Source organism: Jaculus jaculus, chromosome 5 (genome assembly GCF_020740685.1).
Source record: "Jaculus jaculus isolate mJacJac1 chromosome 5, mJacJac1.mat.Y.cur, whole genome shotgun sequence".
Taxonomy (NCBI): Eukaryota; Metazoa; Chordata; class Mammalia; order Rodentia; family Dipodidae; genus Jaculus; species Jaculus jaculus.
Window position 1 is genome coordinate 103,062,519 of NC_059106.1, and position 16,929 is coordinate 103,079,447.

A 16,929-nucleotide genomic window follows, 5' to 3' on the forward strand; every position below is an offset into this window, starting at 1 on the left:
TTTTTAGCTCTGAAATTTTTGATAACTGCTTGGATTTCCATGCTTGTTATAGGTCTATTTAAGTGATTAATCTCAATTTGATTTAATTTAGCTGGGTCATATAAATTTTTCAGATTTTATACTTTGTCGAAAGTATGCTTTTATAGAATGCCCTTACAGTTTTTTTGAATTTCTCTGGCATCTGTTGTGATGTTACCTTTTTCATCTCTAATTTTATTAATTTGTGTCTCTTCTCTCTTTCTTTTGGTCAGATTTGATAAGGGTTTATCAATATTGTTTATCCTTTCAAAGAACCAAGTCTGTTTCATTGATTCTTTGGCTTGTTTTTTTTCTTTGTTTCTAGTTCATTTTTGCCCTAATCTTTATTATTTCTTCTGGTACACGGATATTTGGTTTGCCTTGTTCTTCTTTTTCCAAGTCTTTGAAGCTTTAGGCCATTTACTTGCGACCTTTTTAATTTCTGGGTTTTTTAAATTTTTTTTTTATTTTTTCCCAAGCCAAACTATATCCAGCTTTATTAAGGATACTTCTCATAAAAGTCATGGTGTTTCAAGCAGGACATGGGCATACTTACACTTAGTAACAGTTATATTATACAAGAACTTTCAAACTCCCTTCTTGTATGGACTACCAAAATCAGAAAGCCACTTTAAAATCTAATGAAGTCTTCATGTGATCCTCACAACAGGGGAGTTTAGAGTGAGGGTTGACATTGCACATTCAGCATGTCGTTTTAACTTTTCACAAAACGACCCTGACTTTCAGGACATGAAATGAAAATGGAAGGATTATTAATCTGAAAATCCACAATCTTTTAGAAAAGGTACCACAGCTTTTGAGAGGAACAGCGTCATCTCAGTGATGTCACAGCAATGTCCAGGTCATCTGACATACTGGCAGAACCAGTGTGAAGGGGTCAGGTCCCAACGGTCTCTGGTTTTAAGGGAGTTAAGTCTATGCTGATGGTGGAGGGGAGAACATAAAAATGAGTTTTGAGTTTTCTCATGCCACAAGGCATTTGTGCCAAGGTTGGCTACTCTATCAACACAAGGGAATCCCTCCTCCCCAGAGCCAAGGGGAATCTTTCAAAACTAGCAGGGAAAGATGTTTTCCCATCACTCCAGCTTAGGAGACTTTCTGTTAGTGAGACTTGTTCCATTCCCTCCCCCTAAAACAATGAAGTGTTCTGTTATAACAACATAGCTTTAAAAAAAAAAGTAAAACAAAATTCTGCATTTTTATAGAACTTGATAAAAAATAGTATTTCAAACTGTACAGTCACCAGAAGTACACAGTTATCAAAAATGCACACACTTCACTGGCATCTCTGGCACCTTCGGCTTTCTGTGCCTAGTCTATTTTAGCATCTCCATTTTCTGCAGGGTTATTCCCCTCCTTACCAGCGTCAGCTTTTCCCTTTTTCCCTTTAGGTGCCTTCTCTCCCTTCTTTGCAGAGGTCTTTTTAGGCTTGGGCTCTGGCTTTGGAGAGACAGGTTTAGCAGATAACCTTGCGGATCTTCTCTGTGGTTCATCCTTCACCTTGGCTTTATCTCCTTAGCATCCCCTCTAGCCTTTCTTTGGGGCATGGCAGCAGCGAGGTGGGGTGGAGGAGGAGGGATATAGACGCTGAACGCAGGGATGCGGCAGCATGCGGCTTTGATCGGTCTGGGGGTCGTCCTCGCTTCTTCACACTGCTCCGTTTTTTTTGTTTCTTAATGGAAAGTTTTTTCTTTCATTTATAGCTTTGCTGTGTAATTTCTTAATATAGGGACTTAAAACTATAAGCTGACCCCTTAGGACGGCCTTCATTGTGTCCCAGAGATTTTGGTGTGTTGTTTTCTCATTATCATTTGACTCTATAAATTTTTTGATTTCCTTCTTGATTTCTTCAATGACCCATTTATCATTTAGTACTGTGTTGTTTAATTTCCATGATTTTGTGTATGCTCTACAGCATTTCTTGCTATTGATTTGTAGTTTGATTCCATTGTGGCCAGATAAAACGCAAGGAATTATTTCAATTTTCCTGTATTTGTTAAGATTTGCTTTGTGTCCTAATATATGATCAATTTAAAAAATGTTCCATGTGCTGCTGAAAAGAATGTATATTCTGCAGCTTTTGGATGAAATGTCCTGCATATATCTGTTAGGTCTGCTCCTCCTATGACCTCATTTAGTCCAGATGCCTCTTTGTTTATATTTTACCAGGATGACCTGTCAATTGATGAGAGTGGGGTGTTGAAGTCTCCCACTACCACTGTGTTTAGTGTTATTTGTGAACTTAGTTCTTATAGTGTTTGCTTGATGAATTTGGGAGTCCCCATGTTAGGTGCATATATGTTTAGGATTGTAATGTCCTCCTGTTGGAGGGTGCCCTTAATATAAAGTGACCTTCCTTATCTTTCTTGACTAAAGTTGGACTGAAGTCTACCTTGTCAGATATTAGGTTAGCAACCCCTGCTTGTTTTCTAGGTCCATTTTTTTTAAACACCATTTTCCAACCTTTCACCCTAAGATAGTGTCCATCCTTTGTAGAAAGATGGGTTTCTTGGAGGAAACAAATTGAAGGATCCTGCTTTTTATCCCAGTCAGCAAACCTTTGTCTTTTGGTTGGGGCATTGAGACCATTGATATTAAGAGATAATATTGAAAGTTGTGTATTCATTTTTGCCATTTTTTGTAGTTCTTCCAGTTTTACCTTTGCTGTCTTGTGTTACCTAGTATTTGGGTATTTTTTTTTTTCCCCAGTTCCTTATATGTGTGCTTTTCTTTTCTTCAGCATATTCTTTCAAGTATTTTCTGTAGAGCTGGTTTTGTCTTCAAATACTCCTTTAGCTTGCTTTTGTTATGGAATGTCCTTATTTCTTATTTCTATTTGAATGGCTAGCTTTGCAGGATAAAGTAACCTTAGTTGACAGCTATTATCGTTCAGAACTTGGAATGTATCACTCCATGTCCTTCTGGCTTTTAAAGTTTGTTTTGAGTAATCTGCTGTAATCCTGATAGGTTTGCCTTTGTAAGAAAGTTAATTTTTTTTTCTCAGACTGCTTTCAATATTTTTCTTTGGTGTGTGTGTTTGGTAGTTTGATTATAATATGGTGAGGAGAAGTTCTTCCCAGATTTTGTCTGGCTGGTGTTCTAAAGGATTATTGTATCTTCATTGGCACCTCTTTTCAATTTGGGCAAGTTTTCTTCTATGATTTTGTTGAATATGCCTACTATGCCTTAGGAGTGAAATTCTTCTCCTTCTACTATGCCCTGAATTCTTATGTTTGATATTTTCATAGTGTTCCAAATATCTTGAGCTTCCCACTCATACTTTTCTACTAGTTTTTCTTTCTCTTCATTCGACTGCATTAGATCTGCAACTTGGTCTTTTAGCTTAGATATTCTGTTCTCTCCTTTGTCCATTCTTCTGGTGAGTTTTTCTACAGAGTTTTTTTTATTTCATTAACTGTGTTCTTTATTGCTAGTAATTCTAACTGGTTTTTCCTTATTATTTCTATTTCCTTCTTTATGTCTAGTATTGACCACTTTATTTCACTAAATTGTCATCTTGTGTCTTCTTTGATTCCTTTGATTTCTTCTTTGAGTTCTTTGAACATATTTGTAATCATTCTTTTGATATCTTTCTCAGGCATTTCCCCTAACTCATTCTCACTGGACGTCATTTCTGATGTATTTATACTTTTTGGTGGATTCATATTGTCTTATTGTCTTGATTTTTGGTGTTTCTTGTGTTATAATGTATATATTTTTGCATCCTGGATTATTTGATTTTCTAGTTAGCTGGGTATTATTAGATGTATCAATCAATCTGATGCTATATATCTTCAAGGTAGGAGCTTAAGGCCCTAGGTGTGGCTCTCAAGACTCTCAGAGTATCTACAAAAGTGACCCTAGGTGTTGGGTTTGCCTGCTTTGAGAGTATTCAAGTATGCTGAGTGGAACCAAATATAGTTTCTAAATTTAACTAATTTCTCCTATCACCTGCTCCCTGACCCTCTTTCTCCAGCCTGGGAGACCACCTACGTCTTATGAAAGTGAGTGATTTTCCACCCGATAACCACCCTCCTCCCCACATTGGAGAACAGATTAGTATCCTTAATTTCATTTGCCAGAGAACCTTTTGTATGCTCACAACTTCTAGGAACTAAGAGTAGGCATCTCTGAAGAATCTATCCTTCTGCCTACTACTTTGAAGATGTGGATTTTAATAAAACAAACAAGATTCCCATCCTAATTTTGGGATCTGATATCTTAATGGTAGAAAATAAGCAATAAACATGTGTGCAGGGAAGCAATAAAGGTAACTGCACACAGCAAGGATTATCATGAGCAAAATTAAACAGAAAACATATCACTATAGACTTTCTAAGGGTGAGTTTATCTAGTGGACAGACAGAAAACATGGCATTGTCTTTTACCTGATTTTCACACTATTGCTGCCATTATTGGGGAAAAACAGAAAACCTCGAGTTATAAAAGTATATGATTTTTAAGTATCTAATATTTGGTATAGTGATTCTGTCCTAAGAAACTTAACTGACATCAGAGAAATGCAAATTAAAACTCTTTTGAGATTCCATCTACCACAGTTATAAATGGAGAATATCAATAAAAATAAATGCTGGCCAGTATGTGAGGAAGCAGAATCTTTAATCACTATTTCTGGGAATGTAATCTGGTAAAGCTATGACAAGCCTACTTTGAAAAACAAAAACAAAAAAAAATAATAATAATAATTAATTTATAATTTGGGGGGAGGTGTTTCTAGATAGGGTCTAACTCCAGCTCAGGCTGACATGGAATTCACTCTATAGTCTCAGGCTGGCTCGAACTCACAGCACTCCTTCTACCACTGCCTCCTGAGTACTGGGATTAAAGGTCTGCATAATTAACTATTTTTTAAAAGAAAGCAAAAGGAACACTGTTGGAATATGGAAGTGGGGATGAGGAGGGAATAAAGAAGCAATAATAGCACAGTGACTATGATATGATCAAACTATGTATATGGACATGTTGAGTGAAACCTTTTTATATACTTAATAGGATCTAATTAAAATTTTTTATTTCTGAATAAATATTTATTTATTTGTGCATGTTTGTGTGAGTGTACATATTATGGTCTTTTACCACTGAAAATGAAGCCAAGCCAGTTGTGGTGGCTCACGCCTTTAATCCCAGCACTTGGGAGGCAGAGGTAGGAGGATCACTGTGAGTTCGAGGCCACCCTGAGAGTACATAGAGAATTCCAGGTCATCCTGAGCTAAAGTGAGACCCTACTTCAAAAAAACAAACAAAAACAAAAAAACAAAAAAAAAGAAAGAAAATGATCACTAGACACAAGTGCCACTTTTTGAGTCTGGCTTATATGGGTACTGGGAAACTGAACTCAGGCTGGCAGACTTTGCAAGTAAGCACCTTTAACTACTGAGCTGGTTTCCCCGCCATCTAGATCTTAATTTTGAAAATAAATTGATATGCTGAATACGATGACACAGATATTTCAACACCAAAGAGACTGAGGCAGGAAGAATCATCAGTATAAGATTCGCCTGGATTACATAGTAAAACCCTGTCTGTTACAATCAGCTTCACATTGCTGGGATGAACATTCAACCAGACACAGTTTATGGGAGGAATGGGTTTCTTTGAAGCTTATAGATCCAGGGAAATTTCATCAATGGGAGAAGAAGAAGGCTCCCTTTCATAGATCCAAGCAGAGTGAAATCACCAAATAAAAGTTGCCAACAAAAGCAACTGCAAGAGCTCAAATTGCTCTTCTTCAAATCTTTGGACTATGATTCAGATCCACGCCAAGTGATACCTCCTCCAACTGGCTGAAGACTTAAGCAGGAAAATTAACCTTAATTAAAAAAACCTGAGAGGGATGGCAAGATGGCTTGGCAGTTAATGTAATTGCCTGAGAATCCTAAGGACCCATATTCTACACTCAAGATCCCACATAAACCAGATGCAGAAAGGTGAAGCAAGTGTAAGGTTGCACTAAGTGGTGCAAGTGTCTGGAGTTCAATTGCAGTGGCTGAGGCCCTGGTGCACCAATTCTCTTACTCACTCTCTCTCTAAAATTAAAAAAAAAAATTAAAAAATACCTGAGTAGCCAGACATGTTGGCACATACCTTTAATCCCAGGCAGATGTAGGAGGATTCCTGTGAATTTGAGACCAGCCTGAAACTACATAGTGAATTCCAGGCCAGCTTGGGCTAGAGCAAGACCCAACCTTGAAAAGCTAATATAAACAACAACAACAACAACAAAAATCACCTGAGTTTATGGGGGACATATATTCACATTCAAATCACCACACTATCTCCAAAAAAAAAAGAAAAAGAAAAAGAGAAGCCCTCACACTTTGGCTAAGAAGAGTGGGCACACACATCAAATAATTTCTCAAAAGCTACACTTATCCCTTTTAGACCAAGCAACTCTCACTTTTGGCTGAAGAATCTATCCTACCTTACAGATGGCAGAGAATACTAGGGAGATTCAAGGTCCATCAATATGACCAGAAAATAAAGCTGACCACCTACTACTAGATGTGTCACCTATTATCACATCTGCCAGGTCCCAAGAGAAATTGCAGAGGAAGTGGTAACATGAGTACTTCTCTCACTCCTAGCCTGACACCCAGCTCCAAAGAGATGGCAATAGACAGAATTGTCACTCAAAACCTTGCTTTGCAGGCAAGTACCTTAACCACTAAACCATATCTCCAGACCACCTTTTAAAAAATAAAATATTTCACTTGGACATGGTGGCACATACCTTTAATCCCAGCACTTGGGAGGCAGAGGTAGGAGGATCAAAATGAGGTTGAGGACACCCTGAGACTACACAGTTAATTCCAGGTAAGCCTTGTCTAACAGGAGACCCTTCCTTGAAAAATCAGAAATAAATAAATGAATAAAATATTTCAAAAAAGAGGTATCCATGATATCTGATGAATTGATATCTTGAAGAACTGAAACCATTATTTCTAATTACAGCCTCACCTGTGGCTTATGGGCAGGTACTATGCCACTGAACCACACTCTAGCCCCTCATTAGAAGATTCTAGGCAGATGCTTTACAACTGCACCACACCCCCGCCCTCACTGAGGGATTCTAGGCAGGTGCACTCCCACTGAACTACACCCCCATGTGAGTCATGCTTCCAACTCTATTTTCACATTTTGAGGCATGGTCTGGTTAAGTTCCTGGGCTGGCCTTGAACTTGTGATCTTCCCTGCCTGTTTCCTCAGTACAGATAACATCCCTGACCACACCTGAATGGCTTAACTTTTTGAATATCATGAAGCATGCTATGAACATGGCTTCACAAGACTGTCTTTGAGACCTTGATTTTAGTTCTTTGCTGTTTAGCTGTAGAGGTAGATTAGTGATTATTTACACAGGCCATTGTTTTATTTATTTATTCATTTGAGAGGGATAGACAGAGAGAAAGAGGCAGAGAGGAAAAGAGAGAGAGAGAGAATGTGCACTCCAGGGCTTCCAACCACTGCAAACTCCAGATGCATGTGCTCCCTAGCGCATCTGGCTAACGTGGGTCCTGGGGAATCGAGCCTCAAACTGGGGTCCTTAGGCTTCACAGGCAAGTGCTTAACTGCTAAGCCATCTCTCTGGCCCATAGGCTATTGTTTTGTATTATTTTTTTAATGTTTTAACTAGCACACACAGCATTAGGTTTCATTGTTTCATTTTCAAACAAAATTTCTTTTATTGCTGCTTTTCCTACCCCATTCTTTGCTACCATCCCTGTTACCCCTCTCCCTTTTACTTTTCCATCCCCCATAAACTCTTTTCAGCTGCTCTATTGCCCTCCTCCACCTTCCTCAACACCTCCTTTTCACTTCTTATGGTCTCCTTTCCAGGAGACCATACATATACAGCCAAACACACACATACACACATACATATACATACACATACACCCATATATATATGTTATGTATGCAAAACATCATATGTAAGATCAGCATATGGGAAATAAGGTGTAGTGTTTGTCTTTCTGAGCCTGTGTTATCGCACTGAACATCCATTTTCAGCAAATTTTATTATTTTAATTTTTCTTTATAGCTGAATAAAATTCCATTATCATTATCCATTCATCTGTTGATGTACATGTAAGCTGGTTCCCATTTCCTAGACCTTGTGAATAGAGCAGCAATGATGGAGATACTACATCAAAAAAAAACAAGAAAGATAAGGGCTGGAGAGATGGCTTAGCAGTTGAGGCATTTGCCTCTGAAGTCTAAGGACCCAGATTCAATTCTCCACGTCCCATGTAAGCCAGATGCACATGGTGGCGCATGCATCTGGAGTTTGTTTGCAGTGGGTAGAGGCCCTAGTGTGCCCATTCTCACTCGCTCTCTATCTCTCTCTCCCTCTCTCTGTCTCTAATAATAAATAAATAAAAATAAAAATATATTTTTTAAAAAAATAAAAGGGCTGGAGAGATGGCTTAGCGGTTAAGCGCTTGCCTGTGAAGCCTATGGACCCCGGTTCGAGGCTCGGTTCCCCAGGTCCCACGTTAGCCAGATGCACAAGGGGGCGCACGCGTCTGGAGTTCGTTTGCAGAGGCTGGAAGCCCTGGCGCGCCCATTCTCTCTCTCTCCCTCTATCTGTCTTTCTCTCTGTGTCTGTCGCTCTCAAATAAATAAATAAATAAAATGTTTAAAAAAAAAAAGAAAGATAAAAGAAAATTAAAATTACTTATTGACAATTTTTACATATTTATATATTTTTGATCATAATAACCTTTCCCATTATCTCTTTTTGTCCCTCTCCCCTACCACTGAACTCTTCTTACCAACATGTCCTACTTCTACTTTCAAGCCTTTTTTTGTGAACCGCTGATTTTTAATTATATTTGCCAACATGAGTATGAATGAGAAGTTATTTATCAGAGCACAAGCAACTTGCCAGTGCTGCAGCACTGAGTTGTTAACTCCCCCTGTGATCATTAATGACCAGTAGCTTCTCAGGAAGGAATGGACGTCTCATGCCCTCCTGCACTATTTATAACAGAATGTTGATGAGCTCAGTCTTGTACAGGTAACAACAGCCACTGTGAACTCATGAATACGATAACCATATCATGCCTGGAAAATTGCATTCACAGAAATACTCTCCACCCTCTAGCTTTTACATTCTTTCAGCGCTCTCTTTTACAACATTCTCTGGGCCTTAGAGGAAGTGAAACAGATGTCCCACTTAGCACTAAGCACTCAATGGTAACTTATGCTCAGCACTGTTATGAGTTCTCAGTCTCCATAGTAGTCACTGTCCACTACTAAAAGAAGCTTCTCTGACCTATGGTGAGAGCAGCACTAATCTATGGACACAAACATAAAATTTTAGAAGGCTGCTTGATGGGCACAACATTTCTACTTATTTAGCCAAACAACAGTAGTAGCTCCCCCTAGGCCCTAGGAGCTCCCCAGCCAGACATTTTACTATGTTAGTACCAGGCATGAATTCTGTCTTGTGCAGCAGACCTCAAATCCAATCAAAAAGTTATTGGGGACTGGAGAGATGGCTTAGCAGTTAAGGTGCTTGCCAGCAAAGACAAAGGACCCAGGTTCAATTCCCTAGTACCCATATAAAGCCAGATGTACAAGGTGGTGCATGCATCTGGAGTTTTGTTTGCAATGGCTAAAGGCCCTAGAACATCCACTCTATCTCTATTTAAAATAAATAAAATATTTTAAAAAGTGATTGGTTGCCCTCATAATAGCTACGTCAGTATTGTACCAGTGGACACATCTTGTCTGGCTGGTCAGTTGTTTAGTATACACGACCCGCCACTCTATTAGAATGTGGATGACTACTCTCCCTTAGCAATCTTATAGCACCTATCAGCACTATGACTGCTAGCCAGCATAGAGTAAGTTTTTTAGCTCAATTCCAGTTTTATTTTTCTGTCTTGTAGCCAAAACATGCCCACACTTATTCTTTACCCTTGATAAACATCAGGTTTCCCAACTTATCAGCACTTGTTTCAAAAGTACCCCCATGCTCATTCTCTCGCTGCTCTCTCTCTCTCTCTCTCTCAAATAACTAAATTGATTAAATACCAGGACTGGAAAGATGGCTTAGAAGTTAAGGCCCTTACCTGTGAAGCGTAAGGGCCCAGGTTTGATTCCCCAGTACCCATGTATGCCAGAAGCATAAGGTGACGCATACATCCGGAGTTCATTTACAGTGGATAGAGACCGTGGCACACCTATTCTCCCACCCCCCCATAAGTAAATAAAATATATGAAAGTACCCCCATGGGTGACAAATTTCACAGCTTATGTCCCTAACCACTGTGAATCACAGCCTCTTTCCTATAGACTAGATCATAGGAAGACCACAAAGATGGCTTTCAACTGGCAACAAAACTTAAAACTCTACAGCTTGGTGTGTATATGCAGTCTCCAAAAATGGGGGTACTGTTTCCTTAATTCCTGATGAACTTTACCCCCTTCCTCATTTCCAACCTGATTCATACTTTCCTATTTTTTTTTTAATTTTTATTAAGATTTTCCATGATTATAAAATAGATCCCATGGTAATTCCCTCCCTCCCCACCCCCACACTTTCCCATTTGAAATTCCATTCTCCATCATATTACCTCCCCATTACAATCATTGTAATTACATATATACAATATCAACCTATTAAGTATCTTCCTCCCTTCCTTTCTCCACCCTTTATGTCTCCTTTTCAACTTACTGGCCTCTGCTACTAAGTATTTTCATTCTCACGCAGAAGCCCAGTCATCTGTAGCTAGGATCCACATATGAGAGAGAACATGTGGAGCTTGGATTTCTGGGTCTGGGTTACCTCACTTAGTATAATACTTTCCAGGTCCATCCATTTTCCTGCAAATTTCAAAACTTCATTTTTCTTTACCGCTGAGTAGAACTCCATTGTATAAATGTGCCACATCTTCATTATCCACTCATCTGTTGAGGGACATCTAGGCTGGTTCCATTTCCCAGCTATTATAAATTGAGCAGCAATAAACATGGTTGAGCATGTACTTCTAAGGAAATGAGATGAGTCCTTTGGATATATGCCTAAGAGTGCTATAGCTGGGTCATATGGTAGATCAATCTCTAGCTGTTTTAGGAACCTCCACACTGTTTTCCACAATGGCTGGACCAGATTGCATTCCCACCAGCAGTGCAGAAGGGTTCCTTTTTTTCCACATCCCCGCCAACATTTATGATCATTTGTTTTCATGATGGTGGCCATTCTGACAGGAGTGAGATGGAATCTCAGTGTAGTTTTAATCTGCATTTCCCTGATGACTAGTGACGTAGAACATTTTTTTAGATGCTTATATGCCATCCGTATTTCTTCCTTTGAGAACTCTCTATTTAGCTCCATAGCCCATTTTTTGATTGGCTTCTTTGATTCCTTATTATTTAACTTTTTGAGTTCTTTGTATATCCTAGATATTAATCCTCTATCAGATATATAGCTGGCAAAGATATTTTCCCATTCTGTAGGTTGCCTCTTTGCTTTTTTCACTGTGTCCTTTGCGGTGCAAAATCTTTGTAATTTCATTAGGTCCCAGTGGTTAACCTGTGGTTTTATTGCCTGAGCAATTGGGGTTGTATTCAGAAAGTCTTTGCCAAGACCAATATGTTGAAGGGTTTCCCCTACTTTTTCCTATAGCAGTTTCAGAGTTTTAGGTCTGATGTTAAGGTCTTTAATCCATTTGGACTTAATTCTTGTGCATGGCGAGAGAGAAGAATCTATTTTCATCCTTCTGCAGATATATATCCAGTTTTCCCAACACCATTTGCTGAAGAGGCTGTCTCTTCTCCAATGAGTATTTTTGGCATTTTTATCGAATATCAGGTGGCTATAGCTACTTGGGCTTACATCTGGGTCCTCTATTCTGTTCCACTGATCTACATGTCTGTTTTTGTGCCAGTACCATGCTGTTTTTGTTACTATGGCTCTGTAGTATAGGTTAAAATCAGGTATGGTGATACCACCAGCCTCTTTTTTGTTGCTCAGTATTATTTTAGATATTCGAGGTTTTTTGTGATTCCAAATGAATTTTGGATTGTTTTTTCTATTTCCATGAAGAAAGCCTTTGGAATTTTGATAGGGATTGCATTAAATGTGTAGATTGCTTTTGGTAAGATTGCCATTTTCACGATAATGATTCTTCGAAGCCAGGAACAAGGGATGTTTCTCCACTTTCTAGTGTCTTCTGCAATTTCTCGCTTGAGTGTTTTAAAGTTCTCATTGTAGAGATTCTTTACTTCCTTGGTTAGGTTTATTCCAAGGTATTTTATTTTTTTTGATGCAATTCTGAATGGGAGTGATTCTCTGATTTCATCCTCTGTGTGTTTGTTGTTAGCATATATGAAGGCTACTGATTTCTGTGTATTTATTTTGTATCCTGCTACATTGCTGTAGGTTTTGATCAGCTCTAACAGCTTGCTAGTAGAGTCTTTAGGGTCCTTTATGTATAGAATCATGTCATCTGCAAATAATGATAACTTGATTTCTTCCTTTCCAATTTGTATCCCTTTTACGTGTGTCTCTTGCCTTATTGCTATGGCTAGGACTTCCAAAACTATATTAAATAGAAGTGGGGACACTGGACACCCTTGTCTTGTTCCTGATTTTAGTGGAAAAGCTTCCAGTTTTTCCCATTTAGTAATATGTTGGCTGTAGGCTTGTCATAAATAGCCTTTATTATATTGAGATATGTTCCTTCTATTCCCAGTCTCTGTAGGACTTTTATCATGAAGGGATGTTGGATTTTGTCAAATGCTTTCTCTGCATCTAATGAGATGATCATGTGATTTTTGTCCCTCAACCCGTTTATGTAATGTATTACATTTATAGATTTGTGTATGTTGAACCATCCCTGCATCTCTGGGATAAAGCCTACTTGGTCAGGGTAAATGATCTTTTTGATATACTCTTGTATTCTGTTTGCCAATATTTTGTTGAGAATTTTTGCATCTAAGTTCATGAGGGAGATTGGTCTGTAATTTTCTTTTTCTGTTCTATCTTTGCCTGGTTTTGGTATCAGGGTGATGCTGGCCTCATAGAAGGAGTTTGGTAGAATTCCTTCCTTTTCTATTTCCTGGAAAAGCTTAAGAAGCAATGGTGTTAGCTCTGCCTTAAAACTCTGGTAAAATTCAGCAGTGAATCCATCTGGGCCTGGGCTTTTTTTAGTTGGGAGATTATTGATAACTGCTCGGATCTCCATGTTTGTTATAGGTCTATTTAAGTGATTAATCTCATTTTGATTTAATTTAGGTAGGTCATATAGATCAAGGAAATCATCCATTTCTTTCAGATTTTCATACTTTGTGGAGTATATGCTTTTATAGTATGTCCCTATGATTTTTTGAGTTTCTCTGGAATCTGTTGTGATGTTACCTTGTTCATCTCTGATTTTATTCATTTGTGTCTCCTCTCTCTTTCTTTTGGTCAGATTTGCTAAGGGTTTATCAATCTTGTTTATCCTTTCAAAGAACCAACTCTTTGTTTCATTAATTCTTTGGATTGTTCTTTTTGTTTCTATTTCATTAATTTCTGCCCTAATCTTTATTATTTCTTCCCGTCTACTGATTTTTGGTTTGCCTTGTTCTTCTTTTTCCAAGGCTTTAAGGCGAAGCATTAGGTCGTTTACTTGCGACCTTTCTAATTTCTTAATATAGGCACTTAAGGCTATAAATTTACCTCTTAGAACTGCCTTCATTGTGTCCCAGAGATTTTGGTATGTTGTGTTCTCATTATCATTTGACTCTATAAATTTTTTGATTTCCTTTTTGATTTCTTCATTGACCCACTCATCATTTAGTAGTGTATTGTTTAGTTTCCATGATTTTGTGTATGCTCTATACCCTTTCTTGCTACTGATTTGTAGTTTAATTCCATTGTGGTCAGATAGGATGCAAGGAATTATTTCAATTTTCCTGAATTTGTTAAGATTTGCTTTGTGTCCTAATATATGGTCTATTTTAGAGAATGTTCCATGTGCTGATGAAAAGAATGTATATTCTGCAGCCTTTGGATGAAATGTCCTGTATATATCTGTTAGGTCCATTCCTTCTATGACCTCATTTAGTCCAGATGCCTCTCTGTTTATTCTTTTCCTGGATGACCTGTCAATTGATGAGAGTGGGGTGTTAAAGTCACCCACCACCACTGTGTTTGGTGTTATCTGTGACCTTAGTTCTAATAGTGTTTGTTTGACGAATTTGAGAGCCCCCATTTTAGGTGCATATATGTTTAGGATTGTAATGTCCTCCTGTTGGAGTGTACCCTTGATCAATATAAAGTGACCTTCCTTATCTTTCTTGACTAACGTCGGACTAAAGTCTACCCTGTCTGATATTAGGATAGCAACCCCTGCTTGTTTTCTAGGCCCATTTGCTTGAAACACCGTCTTCCAACCTTTCACCCTAATATAATGTCTATCCTTTGTAGAAAGGTGAGTTCTTGGAGAAAACAAATTGTAGGATCCTGCTTTTTAACCCAGTCTGCAAATCTATGTCTTTTCGTTGGGGCATTGAGACCATTGATATTAAGAGATATTATTGAAAGGTGTGTATTTATGTTTGCCATTTTTGTGTGTGTGTGTGTGTTACTGGTTCTACCTGTGCTCTCTTCTGTTAACTGGTATTTGAGTATAGCTTGTTTTTTCTAGGTTTCTTATATGTGTGCTTTTCCTTTTGTTCAGCATGGAGGATTCTATCAAGTATTTTCTGTAGAGCTGGTTTTGTCTTCAAATACTCCTTTAACCTGCTTTTGTCATGGAATGTCTTTATTTCTCCATCTATTTGAATAGATAACTTTGCAGGATAAAGTAACCTTGGTTGACAGTTGTTATCTTTCAGAACTTGGAATATATCACTCCAAGCCCTTCTGGCTTTAAAAGTTTGTGTTGAATAATCTGCTGTAATCCTGATGGGCTTGCTTTTGTAGGTAACTTGATTTTTCTCTCTAACTGCTTTCAATAGTTTTTCTTTGGTGTGTGTGTTTGGAAGTTTGATTATAATATGGCGAGGGGAGGTTCTTTCTGGGTTTTGTCTGGCTGGGGTTCTAAAGGCTTCCTGTATCTGTATTGGCACCTCTTTCCCAATTTGGGGGAAATTTTCCTCTATGATTTTGTTGAAGATGCCTACTATGCCTCTGGAGTGGAGTTCTTCTCCTTCTACTATGCCCTGAATTCTTATATTGGATCTTTTCATAGTGTCCCAAATATCTTGAAATTCCCACTCATACTTTTCTATAAGTTTGTCTTTCTCTTTGTTGGACTGCATTAGGTCTGCCACCTGGTCTTCTAGCTTAGATATTCTGTCCTCTCCCTCATCCATCCTACTGGTGAGATTTTCTACAGAGTTTTTTATTTCATTAACTGTGTTCTTCATTGCTAGTGATTCTGACTGGTTTTTCTTTATTATTTCTATTTCCCTATTTATGTCTTGTATTGCCTTCTTTATTTCATTAAATTGGTGTCCTGCCTCTTCTTTGATTCCTTTGATTTCCTCTTTGATTTCCTCTTTGATTTCTTCTTTGATTGTTTTCATGTGTTCTTTGACCTCTTTGAACATATTTATAATTATTCTTTTGAACTCTTTCTCAGGCATTTCCTCTAACTCTTTCTCACTGGAGGACATTTCTGATGCATTAATACTTTTAGGTGGATTTATATCATCTTGCTTTTTAGTGTTTCTTGTGTTATAATGTATATATTTTTGCATCTTGGATTAAGTTAATGCTTGGATTTTCTAGCTAGCTGTGTATTCTTAGCTGTATCAATTGATTTGATGTAATATATTTTCAGGGTAGGACCTTAAGGTATTAGGTGTGGCTCTTAAGACTCTCAGAGTATCTACAAAGATGTTCTTAGGGGTTGAGTTTCCCTGCTATAGGAGTATTCATGCAGACTGATTGGAATAAAATACAGGTAGATTCTAAAATTTAACTAAACACTGTACACATTCAATCAAAAACAGCCCCGAGTATGTATGCAAGAGTAGTTATTATAATGACCAGATCCTCTATCAACAAAGAGGTTTAGATTTCTGGTCTGTTGAGGGATCCAAGTCAGCTTGTGACCAAGTGAGACCCTTCCCTGGTGCAATCCCAGTTACCTTGGGTGATTTTGGTCTCAGTCAAGTTGCTGCCTGGGTCGTCGGGCTGCTGTTCTGATTTCTGGAGCTGGGCACTTGCTTTTCCTATGGGGCAAACTGAGCCGCTGCTGCTGCCTCTGCTGCTGCTGTGTCCACTGCCGCTGCTCCCCCTGAAGCTGCTGCTGCGGGATCTGCCGCCGCTGCCGCTCCTGGGTCTGCTGCTGCTGGGGCCGCTGGTACCGGTGCTGGAGCCGCTGATGTTGCTCCCGAACTCTGCTCCTGCTTGGGTCCCGTTGTCAGCCCAAGTTGGCGTGGCCGGGTCCCGGGCCGCTGCTCTGTTCGCTGGAGCTGGGCTCAGGCGGTGGGGGAGGGGAGGGAGCCGTGGCTGCTCTGGTTGTCTCGCTGTTCCACGTGTTCTTCTACCTCACAGTCTGCTCCTCCGCTGCTCGCTGCCGCTCTCCCCTCACGTTTCCCGAGTTGCGGAGAGCGCGGTGTGAGGGGAAAATCCCGCAGCTAGCTTTTTCTGCGGCTCGAGCCGAGTCTGGCGGTTTTCTGCTGCACCGCGCCCGCGGCGGTTGGCGGAGCTGCCGGAGCCACTTTTCCCACCTGTGCAGGCTGTGGATGCTCTATAACTCTTCTACTTCTCCGCTGCCACTTTAATTTCCTATACACCTCACTTTTTAGTAAAAGTATGTATTTTGCTGAGTTTTTTTGGTCTTTTTCCCCCCTAGGCTGCTTTGGCGTGGTACCTACACCGCCATCTTAACCGGAACTCCCCCTATTTTTTTTTTATACCTT

At 39.1% G+C, this 16,929-nt stretch overlaps 1 pseudogene; it reads right to left on the reverse strand.

The window, feature by feature from the left end:
- Nucleotides 1–1,278: 1,278 nt before the first annotated feature.
- Nucleotides 1,279–1,586, reverse strand: LOC101597318 (annotated as a pseudogene).
- Nucleotides 1,587–16,929: the final 15,343 nt, after the last annotated feature.